General features: G+C 48.4%; 1 protein-coding gene across 1 annotated transcript in view; it reads right to left on the bottom strand.

Annotated features, from left to right (window-relative positions):
* LOC138515311 (sec1 family domain-containing protein 2-like) overlaps positions 1-20,677 on the bottom strand; it is a 1,117,334-nt gene that overhangs the window by 951,945 nt on the left and 144,712 nt on the right. The gene's annotated exons all lie outside the window — the stretch shown is intronic.

The following is a 20,677-nucleotide window of genomic DNA, read 5'->3' as shown; positions in this document are numbered from 1 at the left end:
TTTACACAACATCCTACAATTAGGAACATATGGAAGCCTAATCCAATCAATATCATTTGATACCAGGTTACGCAGATTTGGAATTTGGTGGAACACCTTCATCAGTGAAGCCCGATTTAAATTTGATTTTTCGACCTTTGACGGATCTACCGTCCACCCCATCACCAATTTCATCTCAGGGGATACTTGTTTATGATCATTCCTACCATTACAATTGTGTCCATCCTGTAACTTGGTCTCTATATCGGGTTTCTCTTTAACATGGGCATCTGGTTGTAGCGTATTTACCTGTAAGTTACCACATCCAAGTGCCTTAGTTGTCTCAAATTATTTTTTCACATTTTGTGCATGAGTGGTATCCTTATTGGTCACTGCGTCTGAGGTCTGAGTCGTGTCTTCAGTATTAAACACAGTACCATAAGAAGGTTGAGTTACAGAGGTTATTTTTTTATCCATCTTTTCAAAAAAACGTTTGTATAAATTGAGGTCGATATATTGGCAGCATCTTTAGTACCTACCAAGCTATCTTCACTACACCTCTGTTCTGGTGTTTTATTAGGCCCTTTTGCAGCTGCGGATATAGAACTCTCTTTGACAATACCATCATTGACCTCCAAAAGTGCCTGGCTTTCCATATTTAATTGGGTTAAGTCAATGATTGTTTCATCGTTCGTTTTGTTTACAGTGTTTTTTTTTTGAACGTCTCTCCTAGCATCAACACTTTTTTTTGTTTTTTGTTCCCATTTTTTGCAGTTAAAGTGCCCCCCACCTGCGGTAGACTATTTTGTGTTCCTGTGAATGCTTGTCTCTTTTTTGCTCTAGCATAGAGCTTTTTTGCTTTACGAGACAAAGTATGGTGTTTGGTTTACATTGGGCTCTTCAGCTACAATTTTAATAGGATCGCATGCTTTCCTATTGTCACCTTCATTTAAATCAATCAGATCAGTAAGAGCTGAAGGGCTATCAGGACCACTATGTGATAGAGGGACATAATTAACCCCATGTACCGCCTGTTCTCCACCAAGCACAGCAACAGGAACTAAGTTTGCAGCTAGTACAATTTGTTCCAATACCAGGATTCTCTCATGTTGGAGTTTTGCAATTTCTACATACGGGGGAGCTGTTTTGTGTTTTTATCAAATGAACAGGAATCTATATTTCCTTCCAAAATATTGTCCATGTTCCCCAGATGCGTTTGGGTAAATTGTGATTTTAAAACAGGGACAGTACAGTTATTTGCCGCTCCTGTTGATTCCACTACGATTGTCTCAGTTCTGGCATTGCCTCTAAGGAGCTGTTCAGCCCAAAATGTATGGCATTTTTCCTGTGCCATCATGTACCCTTCGATTCTACTCAATCTATAGGCAATGTCAGAAGTTGCTGTGCTAAGGGCACCGATTGCTCCATGGGTATATTCATGACCCTTATCGAGCAAATTTAGGATCCTTGCCAGCACAGGGAAATTTTGTAGCTCTTGATGATTCAAATCAACCAATGTATCTTCGAGTGGAAAGAGTGGTAATGATGAATTTGGTTGGCGTGTTGAGTCAGGCATTCTTTTAGCTTGGAGTGGGTCAGACCTTAACACAGGTGAGTGTGGATACATTATGTCAGATGGATTGCCCACTAAGTCATGGGCAGGTGAGCTTGCATTTTGTTTCTTTTCTTTTTCTCCCCAATTCCTCTCATTTTTTTTTGTTTCTTTTAATTGATCAAGATTGGCCGCGATTGCTGCATGAAAGTGAACTTGTTCTCTCAGACCCCATGAGCTCGCTGCGGGGGTCGAGGGACCATTTGATAGACGTGTTCTACTGTGTAGTTCTGCCAGAACCACTGGTGCAACTAATGATGTATCATCAGTAGATAAGCTGTGTCCCTCGCTTACCACACCCAGCAACGAGCTGTCAGTAATAGGTATATTACATATAGGGTTTGATGGATAAGTAATTCCAACCGTGTTCTCCATGTGTATTTGAGCCGATATCTCTATTTTTTTTAATGCCTCATTTGAATTTGCCAAGTCAACCACTGATAAGTTTAAAGTGGGTATATTTGCTGGTGTTGGTGCTAATTCCTTATCACTTGAAGTCTTACTATTACTTCTCCCTTTTTTTGGTTTGATTTATAGTGTCGTGAGCCAATTCATCCTCTGACATATTTCCTTCACCTAGCATGGAAGGAGACCCGTTAAGACACCTTTTCCCGTTTCTTAACTTTTTAACCATGCTATACTGCCTTAAGGCACAAGTTTCTATTACTTGCCGATAATGCACGGTACGCACACGGTCAGTAGGACACCACGCTTTCCAGTAGTGCTATGGGTATCTTATGTTCTGCTCCCCCAGCCACACAGCAGTCTCATTATATGACTTCCCGCTTGTTATACAAATCCACCCTGCTTTAGACTCCTTATAATTCACAAATCATACCTCCATCGATTCATCAATTCAGAGATCAAGTACATTTCTAAACTTTAATTTCACAGTACTTTACGCACACCCCGCACTCCGCACCGCGAACGCGCGCGGGTGCGCTGATGCCGGTGCTTTTATTTAGTGGCGTGCGCGCCAGGGAGGCGGAGGCGGTGAGTGAGAACCTTGAAACAACAAGAAAAGGGACGTATTACGTTGTATCCAATTAAGGTATGTAACACCCCCTAACAGCACGCTGTTGTCAACGTGCCTAACACAATACTCGTTAGCAGCTCGTACGAGCAAACCGATGTTAGCAGCTCGTATTACAGCCTATACACTCAGTCACCTTTTTCTATTTCCGTGAGTCAGGCAGTCCAGTGTTGCTGTTTAAGACGTCCTTCTTGCAGTCAAACAGCAACGCGGCAATGAGAATGCCCTGCTCCACGTTTCCAATGTGCTTCAATGAACGTGATCAGGAAGCCGCAGCGCAGACCCCACGAAGTGCTTCTCTACAGCAAACAGTACTTGATGTACTTGCTGGGTGCGCCATTTTAAAACCGAGTCCTGGCAAAAAGACCCAACCGGGGAATAAATATTAAATAAATAACCCGGCGGTATCTTTAACATTGCACCAAAAAAGTGGTGTGTTTAAAATGAATGGGAAAATCCCATAGGAAATATTCCGGTGGAATATTTCGCGTGGTAACCACTGCCATCAGCCAGAAACTCGACATGGGGGGACTGGACAGTGCCCCCTTGGAAAACAGACCCAGAGGCAATCGAATTACCCCTACCAGTACTTCCACAATATGATGGTTTGTACTGGTTCTGTTCACAATTTAAGACTAGTAAAGTCAATGGTGACTTTACATGCCCTGGGAGACAGTAGTCAGTCCCAGGGTATGGAGTCTATGTTTGGGGGTCACTGTGATACCCCTGTGTTACTGCACTGAGGGTGCTGTGTAACACATATACCAAAAACACATGAAGCCCTATGGAGTAAAAGACCCCAAAGCCCATAAAACACATTACATAGTCAAAGGACATTCTGAAATCATGCCTAAGAGTTGGAGAAAAAGAGTCTCACTCTTAGCAGGAGAAAAAATTAAACCCCAAAAATCCAGTAAAGCTGCTGGGGGACTCACTAGGTTTGGGAAATTAGCATTAACAGAGAATTCTCCCCAACAGGGACGTAGGAGTATATTTGAATACTTGTCACTGTGAATCTCTGTGTAATTCCCCTACTGCTCACATTGACCCCTCTTGAGATACGCCTGGCTGCTCAATCATGCTACCAACCTGTGTAGTACAGATGTATACCAAAGGATGGGTTCCTATCGCCAGGAGGTCAAGGTTGTTGTAGTGCACCCAAGGGGTACTACTCCAAATCTTGCCTAACAGCAGGCGTTTTCGCTCGCGTATGAGTGGAAAAGACGGTAGCAGTAATTTTCAAAACCAAACAATCAGAAAGCAGCTACACTCATATTTGTTAAAGCCAAATGACTGTAAATGTAAGCATGTGAGTTTATGGAGAATTCAACCCCCGATGGGACAACATTGTTTAAATCTAATGCATACAACCATTAACCAAACCAAGAGGAAGCAAAAACAAAGCACTTAAAGTTCAAACGATATTGCCAAAGGGGCGTGGCTAGCAGAGCCATGGAGTAGGTCGCAGGACACTTGAGCTCCTGTGATCCGACATCGATCCTGGACAGAAACTGGCGTGAAACTAAAAAAAAACTACTTTGCCTTGGAGCTGCCGGTGCGAGAAGAGTTACGGCGTGGAAGGAGCAGTGCGTGAATAGACACGGGCCCCCAGGCGAAAGTGAAAAGAGTTCGGAATCGGACAAGTCAGCACATCCGCACAGCGAAAATGGCGCTGCTGCAGTGACGGAGGCAACAAAAGACGGCGATCGGACCGGACGAAAGACTGCAGCACGGGATTCCACACGCCTAAGAGCGTATGACTGTGGCCGCCCACACCGAGGCGGCTTGCAACATTGTAACAGTGAGCCGCTGTGAATGAAAAGACAGTGACACGCGGCTACTGTATCGGGCGGCCAGCGGATGGTAGCGGAGGAACATGTGGACGAGAGCTCGGGCAGTAACACGAGCGAGGGCTCGTAAGGCATAAGATATATCTGCCGCGGCTACAAAGGAATGGACAGGCTGCCACGGCATTGTGCGGGGGCCAGAAGATAGCCGATCGAAGATGCGCATCGGATGTAAAATGGCGCTGGTAACATACTGAGAACAAAGGATCCAGCGCTACATTGAGTCGCGCAGCAGAGTGGAACCTGGCAAAACACAAGAGCAAAGCCGGTAGCATACGGACCGCAGTCAGTTACTGGACCGACCAACGCAGAGCAGATGGCGTGAGTGCATCTAAATTACTGTGTAACGCTGCATGAAGAGGGGGCGTGGCCAAGCAGCGTGTGAATGCCTGGAGTGCACGGCATAACGGGCTGCAGGGAAGCAGTGGATATTTTGTGATTTTTAAAGTTGGTAGCAGGCAGGCGGACGAACAATACACAGTAGCAGCTTCTCTGCACGACTAAACTGCTCAGTGAAACACGGGCTGGTAGGCTGCACCACTGGGACACTGCTGGTGTGGAGCGCCAAGGAAACTTGGGAGTTTGAATGAGCATACGCGGAGCACGGAAGTACATACCACGGTGAACTGAGGTGATGCAGTAGGCTCCGGAGGGGTCTAGGGCCTGCAGTGTGAGGATATAGGCACTTGTGCGGCCTGGCATCCTGGCACCAGGTGCGAAGCTACTGTTGTAGGGGATGCTGTGAGTGTTCGCTGGCCCCGGAAGATAAGCCATCGCAACAGTGACAGTGGTTCCAGAGCAAAGATACAGGAGCATTGAACCATAGCTGGGCATATTAGCTGTGAATGGAGTGCGGTCTCTTGGACGCGGTGGCACGTCGGATACGTGGGAGGACACAGCCCACTTAGAACTTGGAGCTCAGCATACAGAGGCTGCTAATGCCGGGGGAGGCGCACCGGGGGCGAGCTTAAATGTGAAAGCGAGATTACGCACTGGAGGCCAGTCAACCAGGGTGCATAACGAAAGCTGCAAGATGTCGGGGCGAGGGGCTGGGGGAAAAACCAAGATTAAGCAATCCACGATGGAAGCATTCGCCAAAACACAGCAATCTCCGGCGGTCATAGCGTCTAAAGAAGCAGAGGCACCAGGGGAGAGCGCTGCAGCTACTGATAAACATCAGATATTAGCGGCTATAACGGAGCTGCGAGACTCATGGGGGACAGCGATGTGGGACCTGCGCACTTCCCTGGAGGCCAAAATAGACGCAGTGGGCATAGAGGTTACCCTGCTGAGGCAAGACGTCAGGGGGCTGGCGGAGAGAACAAGCAGCCTGGAGAGTGCCGTGAAAATCAACACGGACACGAGCACTAGCAACGTACAAGAGATCCACGTGCTCAAACAACAGGTAGCCAATCTGGAGACTCGGGCGGAAGAGGCTGAAGGGAGAGCGAGGAGGAACAATATTCGTGTGGTGGGCCTGCCGGAAGGAGAGGAAGGACGGGACCCGACGGACTACATCGAGAATCTGCTCTTACAAGAAATAGGGGCTGCAGAACTCTCGCAGGGGTTTGCGGTGGAACGTGCACACAGAGCCCTCATGAGGAAGCCACAACCGGGGGCTCCCCCCCGGCCTATAATAGCGAAAATACTGAATTATAAGGATCATGAGAAGATTTTGGAATACTTCCGCGAAGGAGGAACCATTGAGAGGGCGTCGTGCGCCATCACGGCATATCCAGACTACACAATGCTGGTCCAAAGGCAGCGATTCAGCTATGTGGCGATCAAAAGAAGGCTGCGTGCGGCGGGGATCAAATATATGCTGCTATATCCTGCGAAACTGAAAGTGATACATAAGAGCAAGTCGTTTTTTTTCCACACGCCCGAAGAAGCGACGAACTGGCTAGACCTGCAAGGTTGTCCGGAGCAGGAGGCGGATCAAGCGCGAGAGTAACACGATAAGTGGCTGGGGACATTTCATGTAGTGTGATAGGATGTGCAATGGGTATCCAGTAGAACTGTGGGGGATGGCTATGGCTAAGGGGTAGTACTGGGTACGGGTGGCACTGGAAGCAGATCCCATGGACTTGGGCGCACGCAAGGACTTGAATATAGCAAAGTGCATATATAAGTGGTAATTGTACAGTTAAGTGTTAGAGTTTATAGCAATCAGGAGTGACAGGATGCGGGCACTCTACCCCCCATATTAGTATTAGTACTAGTAGGCTAGCCAGTAGGGCGGCCTCACCCCGCGGAGCATCGAGTACAGGCGTCTGCCAGGAAAGTGCTAGATGCGGGGGAGCCTGAGATCCAGGGATGGAGCTGGGCAACAGTTGAGGAAAGGGATAAGGGGGTTAGGTGGGAGAATGGGGGGAGGGTGGTGTGGGGAGTTGGGTCTGGTTGGGTGGGATAATGGGAAGGGAGGGGTGTTTGGGGTGTGTGTAGTTAAGGGAAGTTTGAATTGGGATACGAGCCTAAATATACGAGACCGGATACGAGTAGTGGATTGCGCGGGTGGGATGGGGGCGGGAAGCATAACAAGCCATGGGGGACCTTAAAATAATTACGTGGAATGTTAGGGGTCTCAGCAGTTATTTGAAGAGAAATAAGGTCATGTTATACTTGCGGAGACAAAAGATAGATATTGCGCTGTTGCAAGAGACCCATTTGACGAAAGAGAGACTGGGAATGATTAAGAGGAAATGGAAAGGAGTGGTGGTGGGTTCAACATACTCAGCTTATGCTAGAGGGGTTCTTATCTGGGTGGCCCCGCATGTCCCCTTTCATGTGTTACAGGAAACTGCTGAGGCGGACAGGAGAATGGTCATACTCAGGGGCATGGTAGAGAACAGAGAGATAAGTGTAATTAATACATACGCTCCCAATCAGAGTACGGCAATGTATTTCAGAACCCTAAGTGTTCACCTTGGTATGTGCATGGGAAGTGCGGTACTTTGGGGGGGGACTTTAACTGTGTATTAGATCCAAGGGTGGATAGATCAGATCAGAAATGGGAAAAACCTGCCCCGGCGGCACGGGTATTACAAGCGTTGCTCAATGATTTTGACTTGACTGATATATGGAGAATGAAGCACCCCCGAGAACGACAGTATTCTCACTATTCGGCCCCGCAACAGCTGTCCACTAGACTAGATTATGTCTTTGCTACGTCAGGCTTAATAACGGAGATGGCACGGGTGGAATATAAAGCGAGAGTCTTGTCGGACCACTCGCCCTTGGTTGTTAGCTGGCAATATCGCCCTCCAAGGGCAAGGATCCCGACGTGGCGGCTCCGAGCGGAGGCGCTCAAAGATCCTGTGTTTAAAGAAGAGGTGAGGGAGGAGATCATAAATTACTTTGAGGAGAACACGGGCAGTGTAGATTCGGCGTGCACGTTATGGGAGGCCTTTAAAGTGGTGTTGAGAGGCGTGGCCATGGCGAAGTCCCGAAGCCTGCAGGGAGGTGTCCTGGCTGATTTACAAGAGGTTGAGAGGGATTTGGAGGAAGCGCAAAAGGAGGGTGGGGATACTGGTTCGAATGCGGAGCGGGTACTTCAACTTCAGCAGACGTGTGGAGAGTATTGGGATAGGTTGTGTAAACTGAACTATAAGAAATATATAGAGCGGCAGCACGCGGGTGGGGATAAAACAGGACGGCTCCTGGCATGGCTATATAAGAACGAAACCCCCAGACCCACCATCAGGGCAATAACGAGGGAGGACGGGAGTGTAGCGGATACCCAGGAGGGAGTCAATCAGGAATTCGCCACGTATTACGGGAAACTGTATGGGGATGTTGAGGAGGATATTCAAGAGAGAATAAAGGAAACGCTTGAAGACATAGGTCTGCCCAGGATAAGTGCTGAAGAGAGGGAAGAGCTGGATGCTCCAATCACTTTGGAGGAACTAGAAGCGGTGGTGAGACAATTGCCAACTAGTAAAACCCCAGGGGCAGATGGGTTTCCGAGCGAGTTTTATAAAGCATACATGGCGGAGGTGCTCCCTCCGATGCTGAATATGCTAAACGAAGCGTTTGAGGTGGGACAGCTGCCAGAGTCGCTAAGGGAAGCAGTCATAATACCGCTCCCTAAACCGAACAAGCCTGGGAACAGCTGTGGCTCTTACAGACCGCTATCAATGCTGAATCAAGACAGCAAGATACTAACGGCTGTTTTGGCGGGTAGACTGCGAAGAGTCATAGACAAACTCATACACCCGGATCAGACGGGTTATGTTCCCAACAGGAACATAACTCACAATCACAGGCGATTACATCGAGTTGTTGAATGGGCGGGGGATAAGGAGGGTGACATGGCGGTAGTGTCCCTGGATGCGGTAAAGGCCTTTGATTCCGTCAAGTGGCCATGGCTACTGTCGGCTTTGGCGGAATATGGGATGGGGCCCGGATATGTAAGATGGGCAAGGATGTTATATAGTGAGCCTCTCGCCAGAGTTAAGACGGGATCAGTTATTTGTTATACATATTGGCATTGGAGCCTTTGGCCATATACCTTAGACAGCAGTATGACACCATAGGCATCGAGGTGGGTGGGGAGCGACACTTGATCTCTCTATATGCAGACGATATGTTGTTGTATCTGAAGTATCCAGAGGAGAATCTCCAGCATATCCTGGAGGTTATGGATCGGTATGCGGGGTTGTCTGGGATAGCTGTGAATCCTCAGAAGTCTGTAATTTTCCCGTTGGGTAACTATAGGGGACTTCCCGTAGACCAGCTGCCGGTGTTGCAAGTTCCTTGGACCGTTGCTACCTTTCGGTACCTTGGGATAGATGTGTATCATACGACTGAACAAGAACATAGACACAACACGGAGATAGCTGTGGGGAAAATTGAGAAAAGTATGCAATTTTGGGGGAAGCTACCGCTGGCCATGATGGGGCGTAGTGCAATGCTTAAGATAGTGGTTTTGCCTAGGCTCCTGCATTTTTTTGGAAACATTCCACACCTCATACCTGGGAAGTTTTTTGCCAAGCTCAATAGTATATGCAGGGACTTTTTATGGCAAGGAACCAGGCGCAGGATGTCATTGTGGAAATTGCAAAACGTTTATGAAAAAGGGGGGATACGGCTCCCCAACTATGAGGCCTATTATATAGCGAGCCAACTGCAGTACGTGGCTAAATGGCTATCGGATGAAAGTACCCCCGAATCCAGATTGTTTAGTGCAGACTGTGCCCCATTTTACTTAAAGGAAATGATCTGGTTATCCGAAACAGACATGAAGGGGCGCCCCAAAATGATGTTGCTTGGGTGGAGGATCTGGCGCCGCGCGTGCAGGATGATGGAAATCCCGGCTCCGTGCTCCCCGCAGATACCGCTGGTGGCGCTGGCGAAAAGAGATGAGCAACTGCGGAGGAGGATTAGAACCCACTGGGAATCAGCAGGGTTGGCAACGATGGGAGATGTTTGGCGGGAGGGAGCCATCATAAATTGGGAACAGTTGGGCGAGGAAACAGGTCTACACGTAGGTCAATATATTACATATCGTAGATTAGTGTGGGAAATTAAGAGGGCTTGGCCCGAAACTATACTCGAAGCAGAGCCGGATGGTACCGTGGACACTATATATGATATAACGGAGGGAGGGCACGAGATTTCAAGATTGTACGAAATGTTGATGCTTAAGATTGGTAAAGAACCAGTACAACTTTGATTAGATTGGGAAACTGAGGTGGGGGCCCCGATGGAAGATAGGATGTGGGAGCGGGCTTCGTGGTATCATCAGAAGGTGTCGAGAAATGCTAGGTTGAAACAAATACAATTATATATTACGCATAGAGCGTACATGACGCCCCTGAGGATATCAAGGTTTAAAAATGCAGGCAGACAAGCATGTCCCAAGTGCAATGAAGAGCAGGCAGACATGATACACATGTTTTGGTCCTGCCCTGTGGTTGGGCGTTTCTGGGGCGAAATAGCGGCGAAAATGGCAGATAAAGGAGTTACACTGGTGGTAGAGTCAGTATGGGCCTGCTTATTGGGGGGGTTCCCTAGATCGCAAAAACTGAAGCACGTTAACAAACTGAAGGACTTGGCATACGTGCTGGCTAAGAGGAGGATTGCCATGGGGTGGAAGGCTTGTCATAAACCGCAGGTGGAGATATGGTGGAAGGAATTGCAAAAGTGGGCGGAAGCAGAGACTGTGGTATGGCAGGAGTCCAGTATGATGGGAAGGGGAGAAGAGGTGGGAACCCTGTTGGCTTGGAAATCATTGATATCGGAATTGTTTGGAACGAAGCCAAATTTGGCGGATTCCAATGGAGAATGTACCACACCGCGCAGCGCAAACACAGAGTAAACAGACTTGATGGGCTTGTAGGGGGGGTGGGTTTGGGGATTGGAGATCAAATTGCATACTGTACACAACCAAACTGTATTAAGATATATTGTATTGTATATTTGGTCTGTGTTGTTTGTTGGTTGAAATAATAAAAATGTTTAAAAAAAAAAAAAAAAAAAAAGATATTGCCAAAGGAGAGTAATATAAGGCCCAAGGGTTATGAGGCTTGTTATTTATACTTTGTGAAACATAACAGCTCATATAAGCACACATTGCCAAAGTCAAAGAAGAAACAGAATAAGATGGTATCCTTATCAGTATTTGGTTACTTGTGCAGTGGGGAAAAGTAAGTGGCAAAAAGGCTGCCCTTCTGCAAGAGGCTATTCAGAAGGGGTGGAGCAGAGTATTGAAGAGAACCAATGTGAATGTTGTTTTCCCTGAAGAGCTGCAAATATGTTTAACGTTGAACAGTAAGAATTGTAAAGCTGTTGTAAAGCTGTTTAACCCCTTAACTGCTGAGGGTTTGTGCTCCCAGTGCTGAGCCCTTTTTTGGACATTTTCAGTATGTCGCATTCATACCCTTAGAACATTTTTGTTACAAGTGATATCCCGGCTAAATTTGCACCCTTTTCTTCCCACATGTAGGCAGTCATAACGCCAACAAGGATTAGTGGTTTGCTGTAGGGGGTGTGAGAAAGTAAAAAAAAGTGAGCAACGTTTGTGTTTTTTCAGAAAATGCCAATAAAATGACGTACAAAGAAGCCTGTGGTTTCTTTCTTGAAAGGGCTAAGAACAAATGGTTTGAAGTTCTGAATTCGCCATTTTCCATGCTTTCGGGAACAGGTTGAGTGGAAATAAACACATTTTTCATAAGGTTACCATCAGTTTTGTGAGAGGTAGGCAATTTTCCCCTTTTTTTATAGGACATGCTTGAACAGAATGGAAGATGAACGCAAAAAGGCATACATTTCTGAAATGTAGACAAAATTCCAAGTTCAGTAAGGGGTCATTTGTGCAGGTCAGGAAACAACTATGTACCTCAAACTCCAATAGTTTGATAAAGAACTGGAAAAGTGACAGAAAAAAAGTATGTCCTGGACTTGTTTGCACTTGTAAGGTAATGGCTTCTGTTAATATTGAGAAAAGCAATGTACTGCAAATTCCCACTACTCTTCTAGTTGGAAGGAAATCCATTTTTCTTCGTAATGTTTCATAAAACAAGCAATACCACAAACCAAAAAACGGAGCCATGGTACGCAGGATGTTTATGCTGATGGCATAAACAGACGTACTTGGCATTTAAAAATAAGGAAACCGAATGTGGTGAAGAATGGCAAGCATATATTTTGTCAAAGAGCACAGGCAGACCTTTTGAAGGATAGGCGACCCCGAAGGGAAAAGCTGTTCTGCTGCACGGCCAGAGCTCCAGGACAGCCGGGGGTGTTGCCCCAAGCCTCTTGGGGCACCTGTCCCCAATGTGGGTCCACCGTCCATAAGACCAGCCGCGGTCCTAGGGTGTCCCAGCAGAGTCCCCATCCCTCCCCCGACGGAAAAACTGTAACGCAGCACAGCCATAGCTATAGGATAGCAAGGGGTGATGTCCCCAACCTTGGGTGCCTGTCTCCCACGTGGGTCGACTGTCCCAAGTCCAGCTGCAGTCCCACTGAGCCCCAGCAGCGTCAGCGTCACCATCCCTCCACGGACTAAAAAGCTGTAATGGCGCACGGCCAAAGCTCAAGGACAGCCGGGGGTGCTGCTCCCGGCCTTGGGAGCCTGTCCCCAATGTGGGTTGACCGTCCACAATTCCAGTAGCGGTCCCAGTGAGTGCCGGCAGGGTCACCATCCCTCCCCGGAGGGAAAAGCTGTAGCGCAGTACAGCCAGAGCTCCAGGACAAGCTTGGGCACCAGTCTCCCATGTCGGTCGACTGTCCCCAAGGCAAGCGCGGTCCCAGGGAGCTCCGACTGGGTCCCCATCCCTCACTTTAGGGAAAAGCTGTATCGCAGCCCAGCCAGAGGTCCAGGGCCGCCGGGGATGTTGCCCCTGGCCTTGGGCGCCTGTCTCCCATGTGGGTTGACCGTACCAAAGCCCAGTAGCGATACTAGTGAGCCCCGGCAGGGTCGCCATCCCTCCCTGGTGGGAAAACCTATAATGCAGCCAGGCCAGAGCTCCAGGATGGTCGGGGTTGATATCCCCAGCCTTGGGCGCCTGCCTCTCCTGTGAGTCAACAGCCCCAAAGTCTGGCGGCAGTCTCAGGGAGGGTCACCATCCCTTCCCAGAGGGAAAAGCTGTAGCGCAGTACAGCAAGAGCTCCAGGACAGGCGGTGCTGCTGCCCCTGTCCTTGGGCGCCTGTCTCCCACGTGAGTCGACCGTCCCCCAAGCCCAGCGCCGGTCCCTGGATGCACCAGCAGGGTCCCCCATACCTCACTGGGGGAAAAGCTGTAATGCAGCCCAGCAAGAGGTCCAGGGTGTCCGGGAATGCTGTCCCTGGCCTTCCCATGTGGATTGACTGTGCCCAGGCATAGCTGTGGTCCCAGGGAGCCCCGTCAAGGTCCACATACCTCCCAAGAGGAAAAAAGCCGTAACGCAGCAGGGCCAGAGCTCCAGGACAGCAGAGGGTACGGTCCTTGGCCTTGGACGCCTGTCTCCCATGTGGGTTGCCTGTCCCAAGGCCCAGTGGCATTCCAAAGGAGCCCCGGCAATGTCCCTATCCTTCTCCTGAGGGAAAAGATGTAATGCAGCCCAGCCACAGCTCGGTACGACCGGGGTGCTGCCCCCGACCTTGGGCAACTGCCTAGCACATGGGCCGACCCACCGACCCCCACCCAGAGGCGGTCATTGGACGTCCCGGGAGGGTTCCCATCTCTCCCTGGAGGGAAAAGCTGTGACGCAGCATGGCTAGAGCTCCAGGACAGCCGGGGCTGCTACCAAAGGGCTTGGGCACCTGTCTCCCATGTGGGTCAAACATCCCAAAGTCCAGTGGCTGTTACACCCTGGCAGGGTCCCCATCCCTCCCTGGAGTGGAAATGTGTAATGCAGCGCAGGCAGAGCTCCAGGACGGTTGGTGGTGATGTTCCTGGCCGTGTTACAGTTATGCTGTCACTTCCACACATTGAATAAGCAGAGAGGACTAACCTGTAATAATCCTTGTGACAACTAGGAGACTTGAGAAGCCTCCTGAAGGCCCCTTACCTCCACTCCACTGTATAGGGAAACAAGAGTGCAGGAAGGAGTTTTCAGGGAAACCCTCTGGGGCAAAAAAACATGTGAGCAGGTTGAGCATGATGTGCAGATCAAGGTCTAATCTCTGTGACCTCCGGAAGGATGGATCTAATGAACGTCACAGCAATCACTTCTCGGTGCTGGGAATACCATGCTCTAAATGGGCACAGAAGAGGCCATGGGCATCTGCCTCACACATGGGTCGACTGCCTCAAAGCCCAGCAGCGCTCCCAGGGAGACCCTGCAGGGTCCCCATCCCTCCCCCAGAGGGCTAAGCTCTAACATGGCTTGGCCAGAGATCCAGGATGGTCGGGGGTACTGCGACAGGAAATGGGTGAAACAGCCCCTAACCCCAAAATCTTTACCCTGGTGGCTTAGTGCTCCTTATAGCTTCCCAGGTTAGGCAACAATGGGACCAGACCCTCAGTTCTAATACCCCCCACCCTGGGGAAGCCGAAAGGATCTGCCCCTACATGGGGGGATTCCTGAGGGGCTGTCCCTACAGGCATGGGGGCAATAATGCTTGGGTGCTTCCCTATTTTTTGTTTTCAGGGGATTAATATCACACTGGGAAGAGCATATGTGTAATATGAAGGGAATGAAACCAATTTCCCCTCTCTAAATCCGATTAGCTTTGGTAAGTGCACCACCTTGTCATTACAACAATTGTAGATGAATCTCGCATGCTACCTCCAATCTTTCCAAATAAAATACATGTTGTTATTCATATTCTCATATCATGGGCCTCTAGCTAAATTGCCCTAAGTTGTTTTGGGGGTAAATGGGTGCAAAACAGCACTCATTTGCCCCCAAAGAAGGCAAAAAACACTATGCCATCTTGTTGGCATGTTTTGGGGGGGAAAGGTGGGGGTGGATTGGCCTGGGGGAGGGGCCCAGGTGGGCCCACCCAGAGATCCCACCCCAAGATCATATCACAGGTGGCCTAGTTGTTCTTGCTGCTTCCCAGGGGTGGCAAAATGGGGCCGAAACCCCAATTTTGCCCCCCCGCAAAGCAGCAAGGGTATGCCCATTGTGAGAAGCCTGAAGGTGTCTTGCCTGCTTGCCCCCGGGGAGCTGTCATCTAGGTGGCCAGGACAGTGGAGTAACTTTACTAGAAATGTTGGGGGGGACATGACATCTGAAGAAAAGGTGCCCCAGACAAATGAATGGGGGCAAAATGGTGTGCCATGAACGTTGGAGGAGACAAACACCCCGTCCTCCCCTTAAATTACGCCCATGGGCCAGGACATGGCCATCGCTTTTGGAACAAGTTCCTGGGGACGGACCAGTGCGGGAGGATCGCCTAGATGAGGGGGCTTCGGGGAGTGGAAGTGGGACACTGGATGGCGAGACGCGGTATCCCCTTCCCTGCAACACCTTTACCCCATCCTACCAGGTAGGATACTTAACCTCCCCGCCCCCCTTTTCCAAAAACAAACACTTTTTCATGGACAGCTCACTGTGAGAGAAAATGGACTAACACCCAAGTCCAATACAATGGGCATGATCAGGCAATTAGCGATCATTACACACACGCCTGACTTCTATAACACTTCGACGCACAGATAAAAGGCGGAGCACGAAAGCAGGCACGGAGCAAGGTAAAGCACACAAGGAAGCAGCAGTTCCAAGAGGGCAGTTTAACACAAGGTTAAAGACGGCAATACCGAAGAGGATTGCAAGGAGGGACGCACCCTTGACCTTTTCACTGAAAGACCGTAACTTTCGTGAGCCTTCTGAGCATATGGCCCTTTGGGTATCGTGCTGGGTATCGATGGGGATGCAGAATAACTCCAACACCAAATAATCGAACCAACTCCGGAATATGGCAAAGATGCTATTTTACTAACAATGATCTAAAACAGGGAGTTACAACGGACATCAACGGACGTTCGCTCGAGCTCTTAATGCCTTTCTCATAAAAACATCCTTATGTGCAGAAAATACAGATGTGACATCATACTACGTGGCAAATAAGAAAAACCTACGAGGGATTGTGATAGGTTCAAGGGGAACATCCAAGTATACTTTCTATAAGGGCTAGGATTGCGATTGGCTATCTACTGTCAGGTGAACAACTTATGCCCACCTCTAACACATGTCATCTTCAACACTATTAAGTACACAGTATATCATTGGCTATAAAAACTAGAACGCCCTTCGTTATACGGCCCACTATAATTGGTTGGCATGCTCGTGCCATGTCTGGAACATTCAGATCACTTAGCAGCACATAAACTCAGACTCAGGTGCCAGGAGGTGGACTTGACTTTACCGCCCCACCCAATTAGCCAAATATCTCTCATCACCCATGCCTTCTGCCACGAAGATTGTCTTTGAACTTGGCCTTGCAAAGTATTCTTGGTCTCTGGGAATATATGGGAGTATAGGCTTTCACTATCGTTGTTCTAGAACTCCATGCTCAACTCGATTTCCACCCTTAGTTCAAGTGACAAGAGACCATGATTTGGTCCATTTTGCAGCATTTAAACTTCTTCGATGAATAAAACTTGGCACGCTTGGTGTTCTTTCTTTGCACCTTAACGAGGGATGATTCAGCTTTGCACGTTCAACGCCTTCAAGAATAGACAATCGACCATGGCTGCTTCAACTTTGCTACCAGCCCAGGCAGCCTTGTCATTCATTTCCACAATCTCAGCTTATTCTTGCTGCAACACAATTCTCAGCCTTTCCTCTCCATGGGTCCTGGCTCACTAAATTCATGACACTGATGTCCAGTTTCTATACAATAGCAACTTCGCTTGCAGTCGATTCACTACATATAGCCAGCTGCTAAGATTAATCTATTTGAGTTACAGCATTTGTACAGTTATTGAATGGCTTGCATTTTCTGCAGTGCGTCACACACATGCAATCTTCTTGTCGCATATGAAAGTTTACTCTATTCTTAACTTCGTCATCAGATTCAGTAAGATCCATACATTCTCTTCAGCCAGTATTTTCAGGGCATCATGCTCGTCTTTCGTGACGAACCAGCTCCTCTTTTTACTCCTTTTCATATTCCTTCAGAGAGTTTCTCCCTCAGATTATCGTTTCTTCGGGGATACATTTAATAGGATTTTCTCAGAAGATACCTTCTTTTGAATACTTGCTGTGGTATGCTCACAACTGCTGGTGTTAAGCATGGCACAATCTCAGGCTTCCAACATACAGGGGGGGCGGGATGAGCAGATGAGTGACTGAACTTTGAAGTCAAAATACGATATCATAAACAGAGTGGTCCGGCACCATGTGGGTGCTCATTCAAAGTCTGTGTTAGGTATCCAACTGAAAGCTGGCAAATGTTAAAAGCAAAGGAATTGTGAATTGAAGTCGTCCTGCAACGGGGCCAAGCCGAACCCCGTGCCCATTCGAAAGTCTTCAATAGTTGATGTTAATTGAAATTGGTCTGAGTCCAGCCGAGGGAGACCAATTGTGTTAAAAGGGCGCTGAGCCCGGCTGAGGGGGATCCGGGGTGAATAGCGAATCACCTAAATTGAGTAATTGTGAAAATCTGAAAGAGGAAAAGAACTTATCGTTTATTTGGTCGCATCAGGCCCTCTGAATGGAGACTGATAAGCAAAGAGACTTGAGCACAGAAGGCCCTGATGCTAATGATTGCACTGTATCCTTGTGCTAAAGAAGCCAAAGACTGTGCTGCGCTCAAGTGAACCGCCTTGTGCCGAGCTGGAAATGTGAGGAAGGGAGGCCAATGGCCTGAACATCCCAACATATCACTTTGTGACACTGTTTCACACACTAGTTGTATTGAGAGGTAAGGATTGGCAATAGGTTTATTAGTATAGGCCCTCTTATTTTGACAAGACTCCACTAGGACTGCATTATTATTTGATGATCGTAGCTTGCTCCCATCTGTAGATTTAGGATTAGATAGGCGTTTTTCCAACCCTTTTTGAAGTTCAATAAACACCCTTGAACTGTGGTCATTTGCGTCCATCTTACTGTTGATACCATGCCTTCCTCACACATCCTTCGGTGGCTGGTCCACAGGTACAGGGCCAGCCCCCTGATACCCACAAGTGTGCCACTATATGTGGAGTGTAATGTTGTTTTGCCTTCCTTGAGGGCAAATCAGTGCAAAACTACACCATTTTGCTCCCAAAGAAGCAAAACAACATTATGCCATATGCCTGGTGGGTGGCCTAGTGGTCCTTTCTGCTTCCCTCGGGTGGCAAAATAGGGTCAGACCCTCAATTTTGCCCCCAGGGAAGCAGCAAGAATCTGCCCCTCCCTGGGCGGATTTCTGGAGGGTTGGCCCACAGGCACGGGGCGAGCCCCTTAGAGCCCCCAAGTGTGCCTTTTAGAGAAAAACAAATATATTTTTGCCTTCATTGGGGGAAATGGGTGCAAAACAGCATCCATCTGCCTTCCAAAGAAGGCATCACATTGTGCCATTTATTTTTTGTGTGGGGGGGGTGCACCACCAAAGTGATTGTCCAGGTGGTCTAGTGGTCATTGCTGGTTGAGGTTCGAAGGATCCTTGACCAGCAATCTCCTTGAGTGAGGGCACGCTAGAAAGGGGAGCGTCTCCCCTTTCCAACAAGCCCTCATTCAAGGAAATCGGGCTAGAAATGTCTGAGCAGCACGCAAAAGCATATCTGCGAATTTACATGCTGGAGCCTTTTGGCTTCAGCATGTAAATTTCATTTCCTGATGTTGGCACATGTAGCAGGCACCAACGTCATCACAGCTTCACCCCCGACCCCTTGTTTCAGAACGCTTTAATCAAGACGAAGCAACAGGCGTTTTTATATCACAGAAGAGCCCACTATTAGCCTAGTCAAGTAAGTGATTGGTGGAGGCCAGTGGCAAGCTACATAGGTAGAGAGGTTACTGGCTAAGAATAGCAACTGAGTGTGCATGTAATGTTACACCCTTTTGTAGATTTCAAGCCGATGCAAGGCAGATGAAGTTGGACAACCCCATAACCATCAGGCACAGTGAGTTTGAGACACAAGTAAGTGGAGTTTTAAGCAGTGTAAAATACTAGGTGTCCTCTACTCTAAAGTATGTACAAACTTACTGATACATACATTCTGCCCCTTAGGTGTCTACAGGTGGAGGCATGGGCTGGTCTGTAGAGGAGTCAGAATAGACAACACTAATGTAAGTAAACACCAGTAAAATGTACTGGAGTGCGAGAGGCTATACCAGAATAGATTGTAACACTTTGTATATGATTTGTCCACAGAAAGTGACAGACGGCAAGCAACAGTAAGCAGGACGCTGTTTCATTTTGCAAGGCTGACAAAGAGGGCCCACAAAAGCAAGAAAACCATTGTACTAAAGTGGCTGTCTTAAATTTAGAAGAAATACGGAGTGCATTAAGTAGCCCTATAGTGAGAGGAGAACCCAAGTAATAATTATACACATGTGCAGGTTGCTCCCCACAGACTGAATCCAGGTCAGGAGGTGAGGAGTCGCTAGAACATAAAAGGGAAGTCCCAGGAAAGGGAGGTTTGGACATTCAGAGTAGGTGGTTATGGCAGGAGTTTGGAGCTACGTGGTGATTCAGGAAGGAGACACAGGAGAGCAGACGAAGATGGTGACAAGGGGACGGCGGGATCAAGATGTGGTAGGAAACACACCAGGAGGTTGGAGATAGAAGACATCAGGAGGTGGTTGGAGGGAGACATCATGAGGTGGCAGGGTGGAGACATCAGGAGGGGGTATGAGGGGAATGTCAGGAGGTCGTAAGAAAAGCACATCAAGAGGTGATAGCAGGAGAACATCAGGAGGTCATAGAAGGTGGTGGCAGGGAGACACCATGAAATGGTAGGAGGAATATATCAGAAGGTGATACAGGGAAGCTATCAGGAGTTTCTAGGTGGAAGACAGAAAAAGGTGGCCACAGGAGTGGATCAGGAAATGGCAGGACAAAGACATCGGGAGCGGGTTGGGAACCAGGAGAAAGCACAAAGGGCTAGCAAGGTAGCAGCTAGAAGAGGAAGGAATGAGAGGGTCCACACTGCCCCAGAAGGGGGTGGGGGTGAGACCCTGAAAAGGAAAACCTGTCGCAGTCAGAGGTGGAATTGGCATGTGGCATGGCGCCGAGAAGAGTCAGGACAAAATGAGTTGAGGTAGGGCAGAGGATAGAAGTCAGGTCCCTGGGAGTGGTAAGGCCTCGTAAGCCTTCATTCAAAAAGATAAAATGAAGGTATATTGATGGTAACGCTTGTTAACTGCCACGGGGTTTCCCCCCAGTGCCAAGGCCTTTTTTGGTGATTTTGGTATTTTGCCATTCAATGCCTTGTAATGTTTTCTGTTTCATTAACCCCTTAAGTGCCAAGGACGCGGTATCACGTCCTTGGCAACAGGGAGGTAATCCCAAGGACGAGATACCTCGCCCTTGGCACTTAAGGGGTAAGCGAGCTCAAAGAGTTGCCATGAGAAGGAGTTTTGGGTGGGAGGGGCAGGGACTTGTTCAGATTGGCCATAGGGATTTGCATGGCCATGGGCAGTCAATGGGTGGGCAAATAACCAAACACCTACATGCATTGTGTCCCTCCTCGTACGCCATTTCTCCCTATTTGTAGGTGGCACAGGAAAACTTTCAGAATCACAGATGGTGTATAGCAGAAAAATACAAAAGCACAATATGAGCTTTGTGTTAACTAAGATCTTTGGTTACCAACTATTGCAGCACGGAACTATGGCTCCTAT

This window comes from Ambystoma mexicanum, chromosome 6q (assembly GCF_040938575.1).
Source record: "Ambystoma mexicanum isolate Mex_15411 chromosome 6q, UKY_AmexF1_1, whole genome shotgun sequence".
NCBI classification, from domain to species: Eukaryota; Metazoa; Chordata; class Amphibia; order Caudata; family Ambystomatidae; genus Ambystoma; species Ambystoma mexicanum.
Note: the sequence above shows the minus strand (reverse complement) of the source record. Positions and strands in the feature narration are given on the sequence as shown.